The sequence below is a fragment of the Dermochelys coriacea genome, chromosome 2 (genome assembly GCF_009764565.3).
Source record: "Dermochelys coriacea isolate rDerCor1 chromosome 2, rDerCor1.pri.v4, whole genome shotgun sequence".
NCBI lineage: Eukaryota > Metazoa > Chordata > Testudines > Dermochelyidae > Dermochelys > Dermochelys coriacea.
Window position 1 is genome coordinate 88,800,794 of NC_050069.1, and position 22,894 is coordinate 88,823,687.

The window sequence follows — 22,894 nt, forward strand, 5'->3', positions numbered from 1 at the left end:
GGAGCAAAGAAAAATCTCTTTTAAAGGATATTTGCTATTGGTTAGTTTAAACATGAATTTACAAATGGAATAATAACGTACTGAAAGGCCATTTTTGTAACTGTTATTTTATACATTTGGATGATGGTATTAAGCGGGTGAGGTTTATGCAGTGTATTTTTAATGACACCAGCACAAGGTAAACTAGCCAACATTTAGCATAGTGAGCAGCATTTGATATCCGTGGAGTAGATCTTTCTGGCTAAATATAGTCTTGTGAAAGGCTACACTAGTGAGCAATGAAGTGAGGAGCAAACTAAAGAGGTATGAGGTTGATAAATGAATGCTCATACAAATCACTGTAATCAAGATGTGTTTGTAATAGATTTCACCTACAGTAACCAGTTTTGATCTAATGATTGATTTAATCAATGAATGGATAATGCACTTGTCAAAATCCAAACAGCTGAATACTGAATTACATGAAAAGGCTTGTTTGTGATTTGGGTTGCCAACCCTCCAGGACTATCATGGAGTCTTGAGGAATTAAAGATTAATCTTTAATTAAAGATTATGTCATGTGATGAAACCTCTAGGAATACGTCCAACCAAAACTGGCAACCTTATTTGTGTCTAGAATATTAACTAATGTTATATGGAAGTCTAAACATGTGGCTGAAGCTTATGGGTGTAACTGGGTTTCCCAACAAAGCATACAAAGAAAAAAAACAGTGTTTGATGGAAGAACTACTTATAAAAGGGCCAGCCTATATAGTCCTTTAGTGGCAGGATTAGAAATGATTTATTACATTGTATTTGAGATCTCTCAAACCATATTGTATTGAAATAGGAAAGTCCTGCTTCCTTAGAATTTCTGCTGACAGCTTCTCAGTTAGCAGTGCTCTCGTGCTAAGTGCCAATGTTTGCTTAGCTGAAATGAGGTTATTTTGCACGAAGAAAAGGATCAGGTACTTTCTTGGGTAGAAATTGTTCACGTAAACACTATTACAGAAGATCTTCTGAAATACTTTATTCTAAGCAACTTCTCAGAATTTTTGTGAATGTTAAAGCCCAGATCCTCAGCAGGGGTAAACTAATGTAGTGCCATGGAAGTCAGTGGAACTATATTGATTTACATTATGGCTGGACTGGGCCCAAATTTAATCCTGGTGATGTATCCCACATTCCCTGCAGTACCTGCTTGGAATGAGTGAGCCAAAGGTGCTTTTAATTCACAAGGAGCTGAAGCCTGACTTTGCTATGCTATGTTGTGCTGCCCCTGGAGCAGAGACTTGTAGAGTTACAATCTGCCTCCTGGCTAGAAAAAGGATAGTGGAAGTAATTCAGGGCCAGATTCTGCCACCCTTTACTCACAGAGAATAGTATTTTACTCCATAAGTAGTGGCACTGAAACCAATGGCAGTATTCAGAGAGTAAATCTCCCTGAGTAAGAACAGCAGAATCTGGCAGAAGGGTATTGTAGAAAACAGAGTTCATAGAAGATACAGCAATGCTCCCAAATTGGAACCGTCATGATTTGATTAAGCAGGGATGAAATTATCCAGATTTCTAGGTGCCTGCATATCTTTGACAATCTGCCACATGCACAGTAACCAGAACTACTTTCCAAACTTAGAGCCAGATTCTGATCCCCTTACTCATGTTGAATAGTACCTTACTCCACAATTAGTCACATTTATTTGTTTCAATGGGAATGCTCATGTAGTAAGGTGCTATTCCATGTACGTACAAAAAGCTGGATCTGGCCCACAATTTTCTGGCCACTGACAATGGGCCAGATTCAGACATCCATACTCATGGTGAATAACACTTTACTTTATGAGTGTTCCCATGGGACCTCAAAGCGACCACTACTGGAGCAAAGTGCTATTCTGCATGAGAAAGGGCATTAGAGCCTGGCTCAATATCTGTAGTTATGCAAGCAAAGATTTTTCTATCCATTTTCCTTTATCTGTCTTGTCTGTTTAGATTGTAAACTCTTCAGGGTAGAGACCATCTCTTTTTCTGTGTTTGTCAAGGGCTTAGCACAATTGAGCTAAGCACAGTTGGCCATGAGGACTTCTAGAATACAAATAATAAATAATAACAGCAAAGATAATGATACATGTTCTACAGTCTCATGCTTCAGGGCACAAAGCAAACGCCCTGTGCGGCCGGGGAGGAATGTGTAGAACTGCATAATTCGATAGAATAGATGCATTATGGGGACTGTAGGAAAAATGAATGGAATGGTTGACCTGTAACCTTCATACCTGCTGGAACCATAAGTATTTTTCATGCTAGGTGTCTTATATGTGACAAGGCAGGGAGAAGTGCTTCAAAATGCAGCTTATTTAGAGAAAATGGCTGAGCTTTGCTTTGGTTCTTATTTTATATGAAACTATTAGCACATCCTTAACAAATCCCCACGCATTTACAGATGTGCAGACATTTCCAAACTATCTCTGGTTTGTTGAAATGAGATTTATTGAAATTCTTTCTTCTCAGCTAAAAGGGACTCAGCAACTGTGCTTGAGGAAAATCTTTTTCTTGGAAGATACAGTGAGTATGGAAAAGGAGTTATTCCTTTTTATTTATTTTTTTAGTTACATGAAAAGGTACACATGATGTTTAAAAGGCTTTGTGGCAAGGCACTCACCTTAAACCCTGTAAATCACAATGTGTTATCAGACATGTGCCTCTAAATTGGTTGTCTCATGTTATCCTTGAATAATGTCTAACTTGCATAAGCTGTTTCACAGGAACATTCATGAATGCAGGATCCCCAAACATTAAAAACATCAGCTCTTTCCTTGTGTGTGTTAAATTCATTTAAGATTTCTCCCCAAGGCTGGGCTAGGATTAACACAGACATGAAAGAAATGGCCATGGGCCCTCGCTAGTTCAATTCCAGTTTCACAAATGTTGAAATGTACTCCAGAAACTTGTTCAGAAGCCCCACTGTGTAACTCACATGGTTGCTCAATCTAGTAAGCAAAGTGGTGCTACAGTCTACTTGGAAGATATATGTATTCCCTAAGCTGAATGGAGGGATGAGCTGGTTGACTCAGAGTAATGGGAAACAGAGCTTTGTCAAAGTGCAGAAGCTCAGCTACTACTAGAAAAAGTCCCTTTCTTAGGATGCTCATTGTGGAGGCCCACTGGTGGGAACATGTGGAGTTGTCTGCTGCCCAGGCTATCCCATCTCTATAGAGAAAGGGCTTCAGTTAGCAGAGCTTTCAGTCTGGCACCTCACATGTGCATGCACTTGAAAAGGTTGCATAAAGCAAAATATGGAGAGAGTTTTTTGGGACATTTTTAATCAATCAGTTTTATCAGTCCTGCACTCTGGCGCCAATCATGTAAAGCACTGCCAAGCATGTGCTTAGCTTTAAATGATTTATTGAGTCAGTGTCAGAGTTCTCTGCACCTTGCAGGACTGAACCCTTGTTTTGTTTTTCTGATTTGCAGAAAAGCTCTGGTCAATGTGTGGTGTAATGCTTTGATTTTGACAAAAATTGCTGTGTTATTTTTCAGTATTTTATTTGTATTTCAGATAGGCCCCTTAATAGTCAGAACCAAGCAGAGTCAAACCATGGGTTGCCAATGCCACTGGTTAAAAACGTTTCCCCCAACGTCTGTGTATAAATCACAAAATCTAGGCCCTGGTTTCTAGAGGACTAGACTGTAGCCTGAGCTGAAGTTTTTCCTGTTTCTAAAAATCCTTGTTACCTGTATTAGAATTGAAAACTCCTAAAGCTTAAAAATAAAGATTTGTGGGAATATATCTTGGTACAGATCATTTTTGTTGTGGTTGGACTGAATAACCCACACTACCAACTGGCAAACACACATTTCACTTCTGAACCCTTTCACTCCCCAAAGGCTAGGTTGTGCCTTTAGGCCAAGCCCTGAACAAGAGTCACGGAAACTGCACCATTCCAGGAATGGCCCCAACAGTGGCTGTGCCTCAGAAACAATGCCTCAGTCACAATTCCCTCCCACCTTCCCTCTTGGAGGGGGAGAGAAGGGATAGGTAATTATTTATGGCACTCAGGTGATAAATTGCAATCATCATGCACCTTTGATTACCTTACCTTACTTGCACTCTGCCTGCTAGTCTACTCACCAAGATTTATTCTAACAATCCAAATAGCTGACCAACCTCAAACAGCAGTTGTTTTTTAAACAGGAAAAAAATCTTTCCTTCTTCAACTTCCACGTCCCTGCTTATAAAATTACATTGGTCTGAAGCCCAGGAAAGACCATATATTGTCCTGGGCCACTGACAAGTTTAAGGTGTGATATCTCAGGATCCACAAGCATTTGAAATGGGAGCTTTGTGTTATTGGAAATTCCTAACTGGGACACGACACTTCTTATATACATAGAAGGGCCCAAGATACCAAATTTTTAAAAACAGCTACATTTTTGCTTATGGCAAAGGCACTTTAGATATTTTGCAGAAGTTTGTAACATTTTATTAGTTGCAATTTCTTTCTGTCTTGGAGATTTGTGCAGTTTGAAAAGGAATTATTTCATCCATCTCTGAAATGCAGGTCTGCCTGGAATGAAAGATGACTGCTTACTTAGGCTGCAAATTCTTTAAGGCAGGGACCATCTTTTTGATACATCTATGTATTCTGAATAGCACAAATGAGGCTCTGATCTCTGATTGAGAATTCTAGGTGTTATCAGAATACAATAAATAATAATTTAGCAGCACACAGCAAAAAATATATAGAGCAAGGAAGTAGTATATAACAGTTGATTGAAACAACAGGGGTAATTTAAATAGGCACTAGGAACTACTTTCACTGAAATTTGGCCAAAACATCAGGAATAACACTGCAGTATTATTGCTGTGTTGGTCCCAGGATATTAGAGACACAAGATGAAGAAGAGTTCTTTGTAAGCTTGCAAGCCTGTATCTCTCACCAACAGAAGATGGTCCAATAAAAGATATTACCTCACCTGCCTTGTCTCAGGAATAACACTGATATTCCTGCAAAAATTATCATGATATCTTAACAAAATTGTAAAGTCTTGGGCCCATAATTGAATGTACCATCTATAAAAGGGACCTCCAACAGTATAGGACCTGGCCTACCATCATGCTGGCATATTGATTCAGTACTAGCTCTGAGGGAAGAGTGCTACCTACTGAGTCACCAGCACATGCTAAGATTTCCTTGCAGGTCTTCCTTCCAAGTACTTACCTTGACGTCCCCTACTTAGTTTCACAATTTCACATCCTCAGATGTGAGGGCTGCAGGCGTTAGCTGTTGTAGTGCCTCACAGAAGTGCTTTGATGGTTTTAACATTTGGAGCAAGACTGATTTCTTTCTCCTCCTGTACCAGAGTGCAGAGTTGTGCATTATGCTCACCTTTGCCCTTCTCATTCCAGACTGACACATTTCAGTATTTCATCACTCTTTCGTTAGTAAATGATGCACATGTCTTGGGGATCTGGGATTAAGGGGAGCTTCCACTTTGACAGCTCACCTTAGAAGTGCTTATACATGTTGTTTCTTTGGCTTTGTATAAATGTGTGTGTTTGAAAATGAATGTGTCTTTTTGCTTTTATTAGCAGCCTGGTCTCTACAATATAAAATTGAAACCATTTAGGTATGACAGTAATGACCAGAAGTTTGGGCCTGTTTGTTATATGTACCTATTAGAGTGTAACTCCTGTTGCATCCAGTCAAAATTTAATACAGCAATAGCTATCAACTGCAGTGGGGACTAGCATGAATATTGTGGTCAGATGCTAGCCCCTATTGCATTCTTTTTGCATTGTTCTAAGAGGGCAAAGGGGATGGATGTGATGAGTGTTCTGAGCCTGATGAGCCATCACTGAACCTAGTGGATCATCTGAAATAATTCCTTGCAAGTCCTAAGGGTCCAGCCAATCCACAAGTTAGGGTTACCTGGTTAGAACCTAAGGTGGGTGTATAGGCTCCCAATGAAACATTCCAGTCTGTTCAATGTCATAACCTTGTTGGGGATACTCCCAGTTGCCTGGTAGTTCTGATAGATTGCCTCTCTGCTACCCATGCCCAATCACCCAGCTGCCCTGGCAATGAAAATAGCCAGCTGGGGATTTCTTTGTGTGGGATAGGCCTGAGTGTCAGAAAGCCAGTGTAGCCCAGCCCATACTGCCTTCTAATTTCCTCCTGTGGCATAGGGGGTATTCTGGGTGATGAAGGAGTAGGGTTGGAAAGCACTGCACTCTTGCATCACAAGAGCCTATTTGTTAAAGTGATTCTGTGGCAGTGAAACACCCCCCAAGGGGTGAGTCATTACTGATGGCACAAGTTACAGGACCCCTAAGGGTGAACTGGCCCTCATTACGCAGTACTGGGATAAGGGGCAGACAGGTGATGGAAACCCCACCATGTGTGTCAATTGTTTCTCAGCTCTACCTGAGTATTTGGCTTTCTCTCTACATATACCCACTATCAATGTAACAGGTTTCAGGGTGGTAGCTGTGTTAGTCTGTATCAGCAAAAACAACGAGGAGTCCTTGTGGCACCTTAGAGACTAACCAATTTATTTGGGCATAAGCTTTCGTGGGCTAGAATGGTTCTAGCCCACGAAAGCTTATGCCCAAATAAATTGGTTAGTCTCTAAGGTGCCACAAGGACTCCTCGTTGTTTCCACTATCAGTGTAGTGCTTGAGCATATCCCAAGTGTTCTAAAAACTTGAAACAACAGGAGTATATTTTTCTTTCCAAGAGAGAGGAAGAGTGTGATTATTTTTGGTGGTAATGCTGTATGTGTACCTTATTGAAGGAAAGCCAAATCAAAGGGATAAGTTTAGCATTAAGTCCTGGTTTCATTACATTTTGATTCTGAAGGGAATATTTATGTATATTATACTTAATATGTGATCTTTCCTGGGTTGGCACCTACCATTGCTTCTAATATGGATGTTTTCACATCTGCTATAAACAAAAGCTGGTTGTTATCTTGAGTTATGGCAGCCAAATGGATACCAGCTCACACAGTCTCACCAATTTTATCTACACAAAAACAAAAAGCAGACTATACGAAACATTAGTACATTATAAAGTCTGGAGAATGTTGTCTGCAATTACAGTGATTGGTTAATGAGGCTGTCACTGCAATTATGAAAGTGCTTCCGGAATCCCCGGCCCTTGCCCCCATCTGAAATTTTATGTCTTATCACATCTCACACATTTTGCCTTCCTTTGATCCACTACTTTCACTGCATTTTCTAAAAGTTTTGTTCAGCAGCTTTTTCTTACAGAAGCACTGGTTGTGCACCCACCACTTTCTTATATTCAGTGCTTGCATTGTTGAAAATCATTGCACAAACACATGCCAGTATTCAAGAGTGGTTTGATATCAGAAAGAATGCTGCCAGGGGAACAGCTGCAGATTCAGATAATCATGTATCCAGCATAAGGAATATATAAGAGCAATAACATTACCATTTGATTGGTTTTCCCAGGCATCGCAGTTTGATTTAAAGGGAATGTCAGGAACTGATACTGAAAATCCCAAAGATACAGTTACTGTTAGACCTGAAATTGTGGTGATTCTCTTGGTTTCATAACAGTTTATAAATCTTAATGATGGGCTTGATCTTGTAAGCATGCAGAAATCCCATTTAGGTCTATGTTTTAAATAGAAAAGTGGTACTTGTGGCACCTTAGAGTCTAACAAATTTATTTGAGCATAAGCTTTCATGAGCTACAGCTCACTTCATCGGATGCATTCAGTAGAAAATACAGTGGGGAAATTTATATACATAGAGAACATGAAACGATGGGTGTTACCAGACACACTGTAAGGAGAGTGATCACTTAAAGTGAGCTATTACCAGCAGGAGAGCGGGGATGGGGGGAACCTTTTGTAGTGATAATCAAGGTGGGCCATTTCCAGCAGTTGATAAGAATGTCTGAGGAACAGTGGGGGCATGGGGGGGAATAGTTTTACTTTGTGTTATGACCCATCCACTCCCAGTCTCAATTCAAGCCTAAGTTAATTGTATCCAGTTTGCAAATTAATTCCAATTCAGCAGTCTCTCGTTGGAGTCTGTTTTTGAAGTTTTTTTGTTGAAGAATTGCCACTTTTAGGTCTGTAATCGAGTGACCAAAGAGATTGAAGTGTTCTCCAACTGGTTTTTGAATGTTATAATTCTTGACGTCTGATTTGTGTCCATTTATTCTTTCACATAGAGACCGTCCAGTTTGACCAATTGAGCTGTAGCTCATGAAAGCTTATGCTCAAATAAATTTGTTAGTCTCTAAGGTGCCACAAGTACTCCTTTTCTTTTTGTGAATACAGACTAACACGGCTGCTACTCTGAAACCTACACAAAGTAAAACTATTTCCCCTTGTTTATTCCCCACCCCCAACCCCCACTGTTCCTCAGACGTTCTTGTCAACTGCTGGAAATGGCCCACCTTGATTATCACTACAAAAGGTCACCACCTCCCCTGCTCTCCTGCTAGTAATAGCTCACCTTAAGTGATCACTCTCCTTACAGTGTGTCTGGTAACACCCATTGTTTCATGTTCTCTATGTATATAAATCTCCCCACTGTATTTTCCACAGAATGCATCCGATGAAGTGAGCTGTAGCTCACGAAAGCTTATGCTCAAATAAATTTGTTAGTCTCTAAGGTGCCACAAGTCCTCCTTTTCTTTTTGCGAATACAGACTAACACGGCTGCTACTCTGAAACCTGTTTTAAATGTTACAGATAACCAAGTGCATTCAATGGGCCCATTTTTCCATTGGGCAAAGCGGGTGTAAATATTGCCATTCTGATCTGTAAACATTATTGCACTCACTTGGCAACTGTAATTGACTGCAAAAAGTCTGTGTTGTGCCTAGCACAGTGGGGCTCTGGCCTCTAAGAATTCAAAGAATAAATAAGGTGCAAGACAGTGGAGAATTAGGCCTTATGAGCTAGATCCTCAACTAGTGTAACTCCATTGACAGCACTGTTGTATGGCTCTGTGTGTGTGTGTGTGTGGTTTCCACCTTTCATTTTTTATCTGTTAAATGTCCTTTCATTACTTGTGATGTTTTGTTGTTCCCTTAGGTAGTTTTCAGATTTGCTGCTGAGCTCTCTTTTGTAAAATAAAACAAAAACAAAACCCACATTCTGAATGGCTTCCAAGTGCATGTCTACTTTTTGGCCTACGTCAAGTAATGAATAAAATTTTAGGCACACTGAATCTCTGCTCATTACACACTAACTTCATATGGCAGCTGTTTGCCTTATATTTTTTTCTTAAGGAAATATAAAATGAGTCCTGAAGATTAAATATTAAAAATATGAACATTTTCAGAAACTATTATATACACTATTTTTCACCTTAAAAACTATCTCTGAAGCTTATACCAAAATATTAAACTTTCTTCTCTCCTAGTCAAAATTTCCTGACTTTAGCCAAGGACCTTGAGAAGTCACTTTAGCAAAGCACATTTCATGATGTATTGGGAAAAAAAATCCCTTGGGTATATTGCAGTAGCTTAGCTGATTAAGTTAACATCTAATGGAAAAAATGATACATTACTTAGTTCAAATTAAATATTCACCATATGGAGGGGCAAATTCTTTGATAAATCATAAAACTAGCCAAAAACTTAGGCCAGTTCTTGAAATGGTGAGTCCCAAATCCAATTGACATTTTTCTATTTATGTCAGTGGGGCCATTATTTTACCCCTGGGTTTGTTTGGATTGAAACAAAGTTTCCCTTTTCCTGCTCAAACCCTGACAGTCTTCCAGACTTTGCTGAAATCCTTTGTTTATTCTCACCAAGTCTGAGAACCAGTTTTGGTCCAGCAGCTGTCATCACATCTTGTGAGTGGGTTCTCCCAGGGTACAGAGGTGGGCACTGGTCAGTCCAGTGGGGTAATTCCAACTAGCGCACACAATGTTTGACCAGCGCCCCGATAACCAGAGCCAAACATACAGACTTCTAGACCTGACTGAACTCCCCACACTTTTTTGCAAAGCCACCGAAGATCGGATGTCTAGTAAGCAGCATTAGGGCAAAGGAGAAAGATCTGGATGGGTTGGGGAAGTAAGGAACGTGATGAGAAACAGAGAAGGGATAGGAAGAAGATCCAGCTAAGCTCTGGATAATCATCTAGAATGAAACCCTGGTCCTATTGATATTAACGGGCATTTTACCATTGATTTCAATACAGCCAGGCTCTCGCTCATTAACTTTTGGGAATTTATGCAAATTGTACCTGCAAACCTTTTCAGGATCACACATCAGTTATGGCTGTTAGACTATTGCAGCAGATAAGCCCAACCCAAAAATCATTGTGAGTTTGGGGAATTCTAGCTCTGGACCCATATGTGTAGTTTTTAGCTCAGTCCCAATTCAACACAATGAAAAACACATCTGAATTCAGAAATGCTGACAAATAATAGTGCCTTTCCATCATCTTGCCAACTGACTGATAGTATCAGGCTTTCACTCATTTCCTCCTTATTTTATGGTTTGTTTCCATCACTCTGTTGCCTTTCTGCTCACTTGGTCCCAGAGTGTTACTTGTTTAGTTTTTAAAGAAATGTATGGTTTGTGGGGAAAATAATTTTTCCCATCTGGCTTTGCTTTGTGAATCTTACTATGTAAATACTATGGATTAGGATAGCCAGTTTCTCCAGGACATGGGTTAAAGCAAAATGAAGAAAGATAACCCCTCATTATAGAAATCTAATGAGAGAATATTATCAGAAGATCGTGAAGCGAAGAAACGTTAGTTCTGAATTGCTGAGGTCATTGATGTTTTCCTCTAAATATTAAGATGCATGCATATTTTGTTTTTAAAATTTCTAGATTGACTTAAAGGATATGTTGTTTGCCTAATGTGTGAAAATCTCCCAGTTTGTACAGCTCCTTAAATTGTTTCGACATCCATCTGTCCCTATTTCAGTGCCCACTGAAGGCAAGCTCAGTACTCTCATAGTTAATTTACTCTTGAAGAAGGTTTATCCAACAAGCAAATGAATTCGTCAAGGTGACCTTCAGAGCCAACATTTTTTACTCCAGATAAAGAATGCCATTTCAGCTTGATTATGAAATTCAGCTAAGTGAGCAGGCAGCAGCCTTTCTATAAAACACAGCAGCATTGCAAAAGAAAAATTACTCCTACAATCAATGTGAATTTTGTTTTCCACTAGTCTTCATCTGCTGGCACTACATATTCCTCAATCTTTCCTCTCTTTTGTCATGCTCTGTAAATCTTCTCCTGTTGCATGACTGCTTTTATATTTAAACCAGCTTGTGGGTTAAATACTTTTAAAATCCCTATTTCATACACCGTATAATAATACAGTGATCGGCTTTCCTAGTCAAAGCTGGGACTATAATTCAAGTTTAGCAGTCTCCTGTTAATCACAAATTCCTGTTAAGATGTTTGCAAAACTCCCCCTGCAAAGCCCACTGGATGAGTTAGATCTTTGGAATCATAGTAATGGAGGGCTCAGTCCTTCAGGACCCCAGTGGCATCCGTGGGAGGTTTGTCTATGCAAGGGCTGGGGAAGCAAGCGATGTATTTCTATGTTCTATCACAATAGTTACTTTAACATATGTCACTGTAACAGTGTCCCTGCAGGGCCCCCCTTGGCTCCTGCCCCCACTAGGCTGAGAAAATCAAACAGAGACCTTTAGGTGCAGTGCCCGCCTGGTGTTTTTATTTACAAGCTGTGCTCCCACCACCTTTCCACCATATACATAGTCCCCTTCTTGCAGTCCACCAACAGGAGAGAGGGGGCCAACTATCTCTCTCTCTGCTTCCCCTCACTGCCTTTCCTCTATTGCAGCTTTCCTCTTTCCAGCTCCCCGCCCCCCAACCCGAGCTTCCTTCCCCTGGGGCTCTTATCCAGCCCTGGCCTGATGAGGGAACAGCTATTCAAGCTTCCCCAATCAGGGCCAGGTGGTCTACCGAGCTCCAATTCACCTCTCTTAATTGGAGCTGGGGTGACAGAGGGTTGGCTAAGCAGTTTTCTGCTTAGCACCCTGTCACAGTCACCTATTAATATTTTGGCCATCATTTCTTCCTCTTTATTTCCTCTAATGACTTATTTTGAGATGTTTCACTTATCTTTAAGTTTCGAGATAATGTTATTTCACTCGAATGAAAGCAGATCTGGAGCCTGTGTGGTTAATGGATCCCAGAGTTAGTGTAAAATTCTGTTATGCAAGGTTCTCTGATTTCTGCCTGTTGTGAGCTGGAATAGATCAATATGTTGAGCCTCTGTAAAGGAAGCTGTAATTATGTTTCAGTGCAAGTTGCCATATACGTTTATGATTGTGCCAGCTTCATTTTTGCAGAATAATTAGTGAAACTAAGACTCTTCCACATCCTTTCTGGAGTTTCATTTTCATGCTCTTCAGATATGATCTAGGAATTATTTTGGCAGAAGTTCTATGACCTGCATTATGCAGGAGGTCAGACTATACAACACAATGGTTCCTGCTGGCTTTGGAATTTGTCAACCTATATATGAAAGTTTAGCAGAGTCCTTTAAGCCAGTGGTGTTTTCAAACTCTTTTTCTGTCAACCCAGTTGAAGAAAATTGATACCCACAAACCAATGGAGCTGTGGATGAGGGGTTTGGGGTATGGGAGGCGCTCAGGGCTGGTGCAGAGGGTTGGGGTGCAGGGGTGAGGGCTGTAGGGTGGGGCCAGGAATGAGGGTGTGGGAGGGGACTCTGGGCTGGGTCAGCGGATGAGGGGCTTGGGGTGAGGAGGGGGCTCTGGGTTTGGGGGGGCTCAGGGCTGGAGGGGGTTAGGGCTCTGGGATGGGGGTATAGGCTCTGAGGTGGGGTTGGGGATGAGGGTTTTGGGGTACAGGAAGGGGCTCTGGGTTTGAGGGAGGGCTCAGGGCTAGGGCAAGGGATTGCTGTGCGGGCTTAACTCAGCTGGCTCCCCGTCAGCAGTGCAGCGGAGGTGCAGAGGCAGGCTTTCTGCCTGTCCTGGCACCGCGGACCACGCTGCGCCCCAGAAGCGGCCAAAAGCAGGTCCAGCTCCTAGGCAGAGGTGCGCAAGCAGCTCCTCACAGCTCTCTCCCACAGGCACCACTCCCACAGTTCCCATTGACCTGTTCTCAGCCAATGGGAGTGCAAAGGTGGTCCTCAGGGTGGGGGCCCCACCACCTAGGAGCTGGACCTGCTGGTGGATGCTTCTGGGGTCAGCGCGGTGTCAGAACAGGAAGGATCTAGCCTGTCTTAGCTGGGCAGCACCACCAATGAGACTTTTAATGGTCCGGTCAGCGGTGCTGACCAGAGTCGCTGTGACCCAGTGCCTTACATTCCACGACCCGGTACTGGGTCCCGACCTGCAGTTTGAAAACCACTGCTTTAAGCGATGTCGCAGTAACATTTACCTGTTAAAGTGGGAGCTCTTAATTACTGTTTATTGCCCAGATTCATCAGCGTGATGAACTGAATCAACTAAAGCACATACCTAACTTTAAGCAGAGGAGCTGGTCATATATGTATGCAGCAATAAAATAGATGATGTTTTTTAAAGGTTTGTGTCAATTACATTTCTATTATGTGTCTCATTTTGTTTAATTCTGAGGAAAATCATACTGCAAGACCAGATACAGTGGTCATTGATAGCTATTAAATGCTCAGCATTACTGCTTCTGAAATATTACACCCTTTTTTCCCTGTATAAACAATCTTCAAAATCAGCTCAGAGCTTCTTGTGCACATGGCATGAAAAATGACAGTTCCTTAAAACAACTTTTCCTTGATTGACCAATGAAGGCCTTGATTCTGCAAAGAATGTTGGCAGGCAGACCTCTATGACATGCAGAGAGCCACTGGCTTCAGTGGGGCTCCAAGTGGTATAGTAGTCCATTATTACTTATCATTTCTATTTATTATATGTGCCTAAAGGCCCCAAAAGATGTCATGGCCCCATTGTGCTGGACATTGTACAAACACATAGTAAGAGACAATCCTGCCCTGGAGATTCTAAGCACCCATGTGTGAGTTCCTGCCAAGATTGTGGCCCTGGAAATTGTTAAAGGGACAGTATTAGGTTAAAGTGCATGGGCCACATTCTTACAACCGTACTTTGTTACTAATAACACCTTAGATTATTGTACGCACACTGTCAAGAACGTTGAAATGTTCAAACAAATACTGTTTTCACTGAATTTTGAAAAACAGTCATGAGAACATTTCTCCTAATATTTGATCTTGTTAAAAGTTGTCAATACAAAACCTAGAACTGTGTTTAAAATGACCTGACAGTGTCCTTTTAATGTCATCATTTATCCACACAACAGGTCCCACACAAGCGGCAGCATTGCTAGTTTTTCCAGTCCTTTTATCCCACCACTTAACTGGTGAGAGAAATCCTCTAAGGTGGGGGAGTAAGTCAGTCTCCATGACCTTCAGCCTTGAGCTTCTCAGTTAGTGCCTGTGGTGATAGTATTGTAATATAGGTGCCTGTCTAGGTGGGTATGGACTGAGACCACCACATTATTTCAGTCATTACCAACTCAAGCTGAATTCATAGCATGAAAGCTTATTGCCAATCTCCTGAGCCATTCAGGTCCCTGCAGCTCATCCTTTAAACTAAAGTATGACTAGCCGTCCATAATCACAAACAGTGACTAGCAAACTGCATTCTTGATCCCATGGACAATAACCTTTAAAATCCAAAAAGATTTATGAAATCAAAAGGCCACATAAAGACAACATTTTATGAGATGAGACTGAGAAAGAGTTTTGATTTCCTGTATAAAAATTTACAAGAAAACAATTTAAACTTAAAGGTGAATTGCAAAACAAAATCCCGTTTTTTTCCCCTTTACTGCCCCGGCAGATGTATAATGGCCATCACAGAGATTGTTTCCTCCTATTTCTTTATTTTTTTTCTGCTGGTGTTGGGTTGGTTTTTACATTAGAAATATCAGGTTCTCTCTTCCTTACTTTGTTGGATGACTTTAACAAGGTCGCTGGAGGCCCTGAACTGAGATGTCACATGAGGCTGTAACCAGAGTTTCAGCTCTTCCTCCTACAACTTGGGGGTGGAAAGGGTAGAGGAAATGTGTCTTAGACAGACCTGTTTAGATAATTAAACAGACTAGTAAAGCTGTTTTTCATAAATATGTTTGAACATTTGGAATACTTATCTTGTTTGAAAGCTATTTATTGGATCTCCTTTCAGTGAGTTAACAGACTTCAGTAAGGAATTGTTTCCATGGTGTATTTTCTAGAGGTGGACCCAAGCCAAAACCTGGATCCAATCATGCACAAACTTCAGAAGTTTTGGATCTGGATGCAAATGTTGTAATACAAATCCAGCTCTGTGGCTTTCTTAATGTGAAACCTGTTGCATGTTCTCTAAAGACAGGTTTCAGAGTAGCAGCCATGTTAGTCTGTATTCGTAAAAAGAAAAGGAGTACTTGTGGCACCTTAGAGACTAACAAATTTATTTGAGCATAAGCTTTTGTAAGCTACAGCTCACTTCATCGGAAAGCTTCCTCATGTTCTAAGTGTTCGGCTGATCTACTCTCTTGGACACTTTCCTGAAGCAGAAAGGCTTTTTGCATAAATGTTAGATTTCCCTGTAATCCATGTTTTTGGCTCACTTTTCTTTCCCAGATGGCATTATGTACTGAAGTTTTGGATTGGGTGGGGTTTCAATATCAATACAGATAGAACTCTTCATTACGTTAGATGTGGTCACTTATTTATGATTTTTTAAAATAACATTAATGGGAAATGCCTTACATCCTTTCAGTGGAAAACAAATAAATTAGCCCTGCCTTTCTATTTCACTCACACTACAGTGTTTCTCATGAATCACAGAGCTACTACCAACAGATTGTGCTTTTATTTCTCCTCTTAGGAAATAGAGGAAAGGTTTAAGTTCTGACACAAACAGGAAAACACATTATGAGCATTTATCCTGAAGGCATCAACTCTTTAAATAGCTACAGAGTAGTATGACTCTGTTTCTCACAAGGACCAGAAACTCCACTGCTCTTTGTGTCTCTAGTCCTTGTATGACTAGAGGCATAAAGCTTTATCCTATCACAGTGTGTTCAGATAGCTTTCAGAGTGTGCATGTTTGTGACTGTAGACTGGGAAAGGATTTACTGCCACTGGAGGCATGAAGAAACTTGGTTTCAAATATATTTTGCTCTGTTCCTTTAAGGATATCATAAGTGAGACTTTATTCAGGTCCAAGGTAAGGTTTATAGAATTTACTAAATCAATAATTTTTCAACTTTCAATGTTCTCTCCTTTCTTGTTTTCCTTAAACAAGCAATGATGGGATGGGGAGAAAGCTGTCAAAGATATAACTAGTGGAATTTTCCAGCTACACAGGAAAGGAAAGGGGGGACAGAGTGATCCACTGTAGAAAAACAATTGGATACATTGTAAGTGAAAGTGACTGCAAGACAGGCATAAGTGTGTGTTTTGTGTTTCCAAAAGTGTTGACTGAATGTAAAGAAAAACAGAATTACTTGAAGGTCTAATGTCATGAAACTTTTAAAGATCCTATTAATATTGCATGTAGCTTCTACAATTACTGTACTGTTTATGACAATTGTTTACCCCTACAATACAAGTTTCAGTAACTGCCTCCTGATTTACTTCTTGGAACAGAATTTTTGCTTCACATAAAATTACACAAAAATTTCCCTATTGTGTAACAGAAATTCACTTTCTTGAATTTTATGTAATATCTGACTTATATGACACTGAGGTATTTCTGAATGTTGTGACCTGATTCTCATTTCATTTACACCATTTACACCATTTACACTCTGTTTATTTCAGTGGAGTTATTCCTCATTTACACCAGTATCAGGGAGAGCAGAATTAGGCCCCGAGTCTTGAATGGACCACAATATCACAAGTTACACAGCTAGATGAGAAACAACACATTTTAAATTCACAGATGCATTATCCAGATCTACAATTTCCAAATGTTCATTGCATCTGAACTTATCTAAAATGTAGTTCAGCTCTTCAGCTCTGAGTACTTGGAAGTCAGGATTTTCAAATATTGCAGACTATTCTCTAAAGGACTCTTTTTACCCAAAGGAATGTAAATCTGATAACAACTAGGTGAAATCCAGAAAAATATGTTGAAGATCAGTTAAAAAAAAGTTTATCATTAGTACAATGTGAAATTTTCAAGGGACCTATAAACTATCATACGTCCTTGTCACTGTAAATCTCCTCGTTCTGGTGAAATGTAACGCAGATGACATATGCCTTTTTTGAACCAATAAAATATTTTAAAAGAAAAGGAATTGAAAAATGTATTTATAAAATTAAGTAAACAAATATAAAAATATACCCATTCTTCCCCATTGCCATGCTCCCCACCACCCCACACTCATCTTTTATTTCAACATTCCTTTTGATTTCTATCACACCGATTGGCTAACTTGCACAACTCTGGTACCATTTCTCTTTAAGTGCACAGCTTTGGAGCCATGGGAAAAGTTTCTTTTAACAGCTCTAATGGCCACAGGTGTATGTGCACATGCTAAAATGGTCAACACAACCATTCCTTCTCCAAAATCCCCTGAGCCTGGATCATCACCTGCCACATAAATATTCATGGTAGATACTTTATCCGGGGAGCTCCTTGAGGAGTTTTTCCCCTATTATCCTGTCTGTTGAAAAGGTTGTGCCCATCAAATAGCCACAAGACCTGGCCCCAAACCTGGCAGTTTACTGGGAATCCACTGGAGGCCAGTGCCATCAGAGGTACCCAATACTGCAGAGAACTCCAACAGGATGTGTATTAATGTATTTCAGTTGTCTGTGCTCAGGAAGTCACAGCAGCAGACGCTTTCTCTGTACTATGCCCAGGCCTGACATATGACTGCGAAAGATCCATGCAGCTGACCACACTGGAGCAGCTGACTTTTGCTAGCTAGTTTCTTGATTAAATTGCTTAGAAAAGGGAGAGAGATTAAACACTGCCTAGAACTTTGTGATGTCTCTGGTGAGCAGTGGTTTCCTTAGAACTAGTCAGACTATTGCATGTTTTAAGATGAGTAGTAGATTCCCCGCATGAAAGGAGGTATTGAAAAATTGTTGTTAGAGGTTCCAAGGGCTCATTGCCAGAAACATGTGCCGGGGTCAGTCACCAGAGGGGGTTCTGATTGCCCTCTGTGCTTCTGTAACTATTACACGTGTGGATGTGATGAATTCTTAGAAAGAAAGGACATTTTTTTCCCTCTGGTTATGTTTTAGGCTTCCTTTCAATGGTCTATGAAGCCATCACAGATGTTGGTGAACTTCATCTAGCCCATCCCCCTGCACTGAGGCAGAATTAAATATACTTAGATCATTCCTGAAAGGTGGTTGTCAAACCTGTTCTTAAAGCCTCCAACTATCCTTATAGTTGCTTAACTATCCTTATACTTAGAATTATTTTTCTAATATCTAACTAAGTTTCCCTTGCTGAAAACTAAGCCTATTACTACTTATGCTCACTTCAGTGTAAAAGAAGAACAACTGATCACTGTCCTCTTTATAATAAGCTTTGGCATATTTGAAGTCTGTTATCATGTCCCCCCTTCTTTTCTCAAGACTACACATCCCCAGTTCTTACCACCTTTCCTCATAGGTCATGCTTTCCAAACCTCTTCTCAATTTAGCTCAGTTTGTTCACATCTTTCTTAAAGTGTCATGCCTAAAACTGGACACATTACTCCAGCTCATGCCTCACCAGTGCCAAGTAAATGGAATAATTGCCTCCTGTGTCTAATGTATAACACTCCTTACGTCCCAGAAGGACATTTAAGGTTAGACTTCCTTGTAACAGGAGTTGCTGTGCTCTGGGGCTAAGCGGCGGCAGTTCAGGTTTTCAAACTGATTAATGGTTCAGCAACATTTTGCATGGTTTAGCCTTGCTGCCTCGATGAGGAAGAAAAGTAGGATTCCTTTGGCACCGTCATGAGAAAGGCATAGACTTATAGAAATTCTCTGGTGTTTAGTGATACATTGTTTGAACATAATGGCCAGATCCTTAGATTTTGTAAATGGGCATAGCAACATTAAGAATAAGGTTACACAATATTTTATTCAAACATTTTAATTATCCTGTATTAGAAAGCCTCTGCTTTTATTTTAGAACCATGTAAAAACTTGTCAGTTATTTTTGAAAACTCTACAGAGTGAAACCTATGCAAGAGAACGTAGTTATCAGGCAACCTCCTGTTTTGAGATGTATGCCGCTCCCCAAATTGATTCCCAACTATATTGAATATATTAAATATAGTTCTGCTCCATCTTTATTTTAAAGACTACTGCCATTGAGCAACCAATTTCTGTTGGTCTGAGATATATCTTATGAAAGGTCTCTCCATGTTATTTAGACTTCTTCATAAGGCTCCCAGAAGATTATGAAAATATTCCTTCCCCCAGTTATTTTGTTCTGTTCTATGTTATGTATTCATATAGCTGTAATAATCTTCCCCTTAGGACATTGTTCATGTATTTCTTAAGAAAAAAAGATTAACAGCACAATAAAATACAAACAGCCTTACTCTGCAGAGCCCTTGCAGAAATCCAAGCCAAGTAAAAAGAATAAACAGCAGCTGTGCTAATCAAAGGGAAGTTTTAAAAGATAAGGCTAGAATTTAGATATGAAAATACCCGTAAAATGGCAAGCTTAATGTCCACTGAATAGGAATTTCAAATAGAATGCACACTGCAGTTTAAAGCTTTAGGGTAAAATTTTCCAAAGTGGGCCAGTGATTTTACACTTACATCCCATTTTCAAAATGACTCAGGCACATAGGTCTTATTGACTCTTGGTGCTGCTGTATTGCAGTCTGTGCCTTTAAGAGCAGAGCTTCCCAGACACAGAGTCTGAGCAAGGCACTATTAAGCTCCTATTATGCACAGCCAGTTAGAACAAGATACAGAATAAATTAGATCTCTTACAAGCACCTTGTACACTGAGTGATCACTGAATACCACAGGTGAGTCTTAGGCTCCCAAGTGCTTAAGTCACTTTTGAAAATGGGACTTAGACTCCTAAGTCACTTAAGCACTTTTGAAATTTTTACCCATAGTCTACAGTCTTGTCTGGGATTCCAGGAACAAGCAGTGACCCATCAACAGCAAATTGTAGACTGCAGCAGTAGTAGCTGAAATAAGAGGTAAGGCCCAGATCTTCAAAGCTATTCAGGCGCCTAACTCCCATTGATTTTGATGCCTAAATGTCTGAAACAACAACACTCACAATCAACCTAATATGTTTACAGGAAGGCAGAGTAGTGACCTCAATTTGAGTAAAATAGAGGAAGATGTGTTAGTCTGTTTTAAAAATCCTGGCAGAGGCATTTTGAATCCATTGTAACTGACATAAATATAGCCCCTGCCTGGAAATTCTCCAAAGGGAGAGTGTTATAACAGTTCAGCCAAGGTGTATTATATCAATGGCATGGATAAGCAATACAGTGTCCTCATGGGAGGACAGCATTGCAGATTTGTAACATTCATAGAGAACCTGCATAGTCACTGAGCTGATATGATCATTAAAAGATGGATGAGCACCCTGAGAATGTTCACCCCAACACGCATCATGGCATTTATCTAGACAAGAATGGAAAGAGAAACATGAATTTGTGATGATAGGAAGAGCAACAACCAGCTTAGTTTTACCAGTCAGTTTACATTTGAGCATTTGGACATGATCTACTTTGTTTGCATAGTGATATTAATTATTTTTATAGAACATCTGGTCAAGAATATGTGGTAGGTTGACAAAGCTCAGCTAGAAGCTCCAACCAGGCAACACTGTAAAAGCAGAAAGAGCTCTATTCCATGGTGTACGGCACTTTTAAATCACAGACTAGTGATTCCATGCTCTAAGCATGGGACTGGGAGCCAGGAACTCTTGTATTTTAATCCTAGTTCTGTGACCGAATTGCTGTGTAACCTTGGACAAGTCACTTTATTCCTCTATACCTATAATACAGGGATAATCATGCTTACTTGCCCAACTCTCAGTGTACAGTGACAATTAATCAGCTCTAGTACAGCGCTTTAAAGATGTGAAGTGCTCCTGATTATGGCTAGGATGATATTTTAGTTATTACTGTTTCAGTGATATTGCTGCCCTAATCTGGCAAGCACCAAAACAGAATTGTTGATGTTTAGGGTCCGATTTTCAGTTGTAGTGGAGGAACACTCAGCACAGCCAAAGAGGGAATATTCAAAGGTCCCTTTTGCACTCCCATCAATATTAGAACTGGTCCATGCCAAACTAGTCTCCCAGTACTGCTATGAACAATCTGAAGCTTTCTACAGGCTGTCATAGCAGCCGGAGCTTATCCAGGATATTGATGCCTGGGATGGGTGGTGGAGAGGGTTTCTATGCCATAGGAGGATTCCATTTCCCAGAATAATCCAAATTGGGATTTTGTATATTTAAAAATGTTTGAAAGCTAAAATAACATGTCTGGATCTCAATCAAGTATTAGAATCTTGAATACTTCTCTCGGAACAAAAGCCCACTCCCCTCATAAATTTCTAAGAGCTAGATCCTACATCCATTGAAGTCAATGATTAAAAAAAAAACTTCGATAGAAGCAAAATTGCACCGTAATGATATCATACTTCCTTATGAGAATACTTCTGCTGACTACATAGGGTTACATCTATGAGTTAGGACTGCTCACATGAGTAAAGGATTGCAAGATCAGACCCTTAAAGTGATCATTTTTTTTATAAAGATTAGCATTCCCTCCAGCTACAGAACCTTCAAAGAATCTGGAGATAGGGTAAATAGCTTGCTTTGAAGTAACTGGCATGCTGCTTACTGTAGCCTTCAGAGCCCTTCAGCATGAAATATTTTTGGTAGATCTTTAAAGAAAATAAGTAGAAAAAATACCTAGCCAAAAGGTTGTGGGATGTGACCACTATTAAGGTAACTGAGAGAAACTGGAAGGCTGTGGATCACCCTTTGGTATATGGTTTCCTATGTTCCCATTTAAAATATTTTGCTTACTGTGATTTTATCCTTTTTATGGATATTATCAAGAAGGGTAATATGGCCAAGTAGTTCCAGCCCACATTGGAATCCAAGTGGTTTGGAGCCATTGCTGAATTTGTTGGCTCTTTAAATCAAGCCCATTTTATGCTGAGAAACTCAGTATGAATGATTCAAGCCCTAGTTAGAAAAATAACATTTGGAATTTAGGGTGTTGCCTTGACAATACCACACGCAGAAGCAATTCTTATGGTAGTTTTGCACAGTCTGAGTAATCACTTTAACACCACAGATGATCATTTATTTTGATAGGTTCCCAGTTTATCAGAAATGGGTAGCCAAAATGTAAGAAATGCTTGTTTTCTATCTTTTTCTTCACACCTCTGTTGAAAACGGAACCACACAATAAGGGAAGTCTGATTCTCTTGACATTTTACACACATAGGAACAAGGGAGTGTAATTTGTTGGAACTCTGTGACCTTAAACTCCATTTTTCTTGGCTCCCCTGTTTCCCTGCATCAAGTTCAATCATCATCTTCAACTCTACTCTTCCCTGCTTACCTGGCTTTGTCTCCTATTGTGTCACTCCACCAACCATCATTCTGTCTGATATCAGCCCCAACCACCTATTTGAAAACTTCTGGCACAAACAAATATGCCTATGTTATAAATAGAACACCCTCCCTGCACTTCTATGTGAGTCTACCCCACCTTCTCCTTTAAATATCTCCTCAAGACCAATCTCTGCCCTATACCTACAAAAAAAATGCCAATTAATGATGGCTTGAGTGGTAGATGAGGTTAATTTTTACTTACTTTATTTCATTCTATATTAAATTACATTTAATAGAACCTAAAAATCTGACATTTAGGAGCATAAACAAGTCAGCCCTAATTGTTTCCAGTTTATCTCAGTTCT

At 40.1% G+C, this 22,894-nt stretch overlaps 1 protein-coding gene across 6 annotated transcripts in view; it reads left to right on the plus strand.

The window, feature by feature from the left end:
• ARHGAP28 (Rho GTPase activating protein 28) overlaps window positions 1–22,894 on the plus strand; it is a 94,827-nt gene that overhangs the window by 16,397 nt on the left and 55,536 nt on the right. Inside the window, exon 1 of one of the 6 annotated variants that reach the window (XM_038392826.2) lies at window positions 15,786–16,193. The exons of the other annotated variants lie outside the window; for them this stretch is intronic. The gene's annotated coding sequence lies outside the window, so the exon portion shown is untranslated. Of the gene's footprint in view, window positions 1–15,785; window positions 16,194–22,894 lie in introns of those variants that run through there. 6 annotated transcript variants of the gene reach the window in all.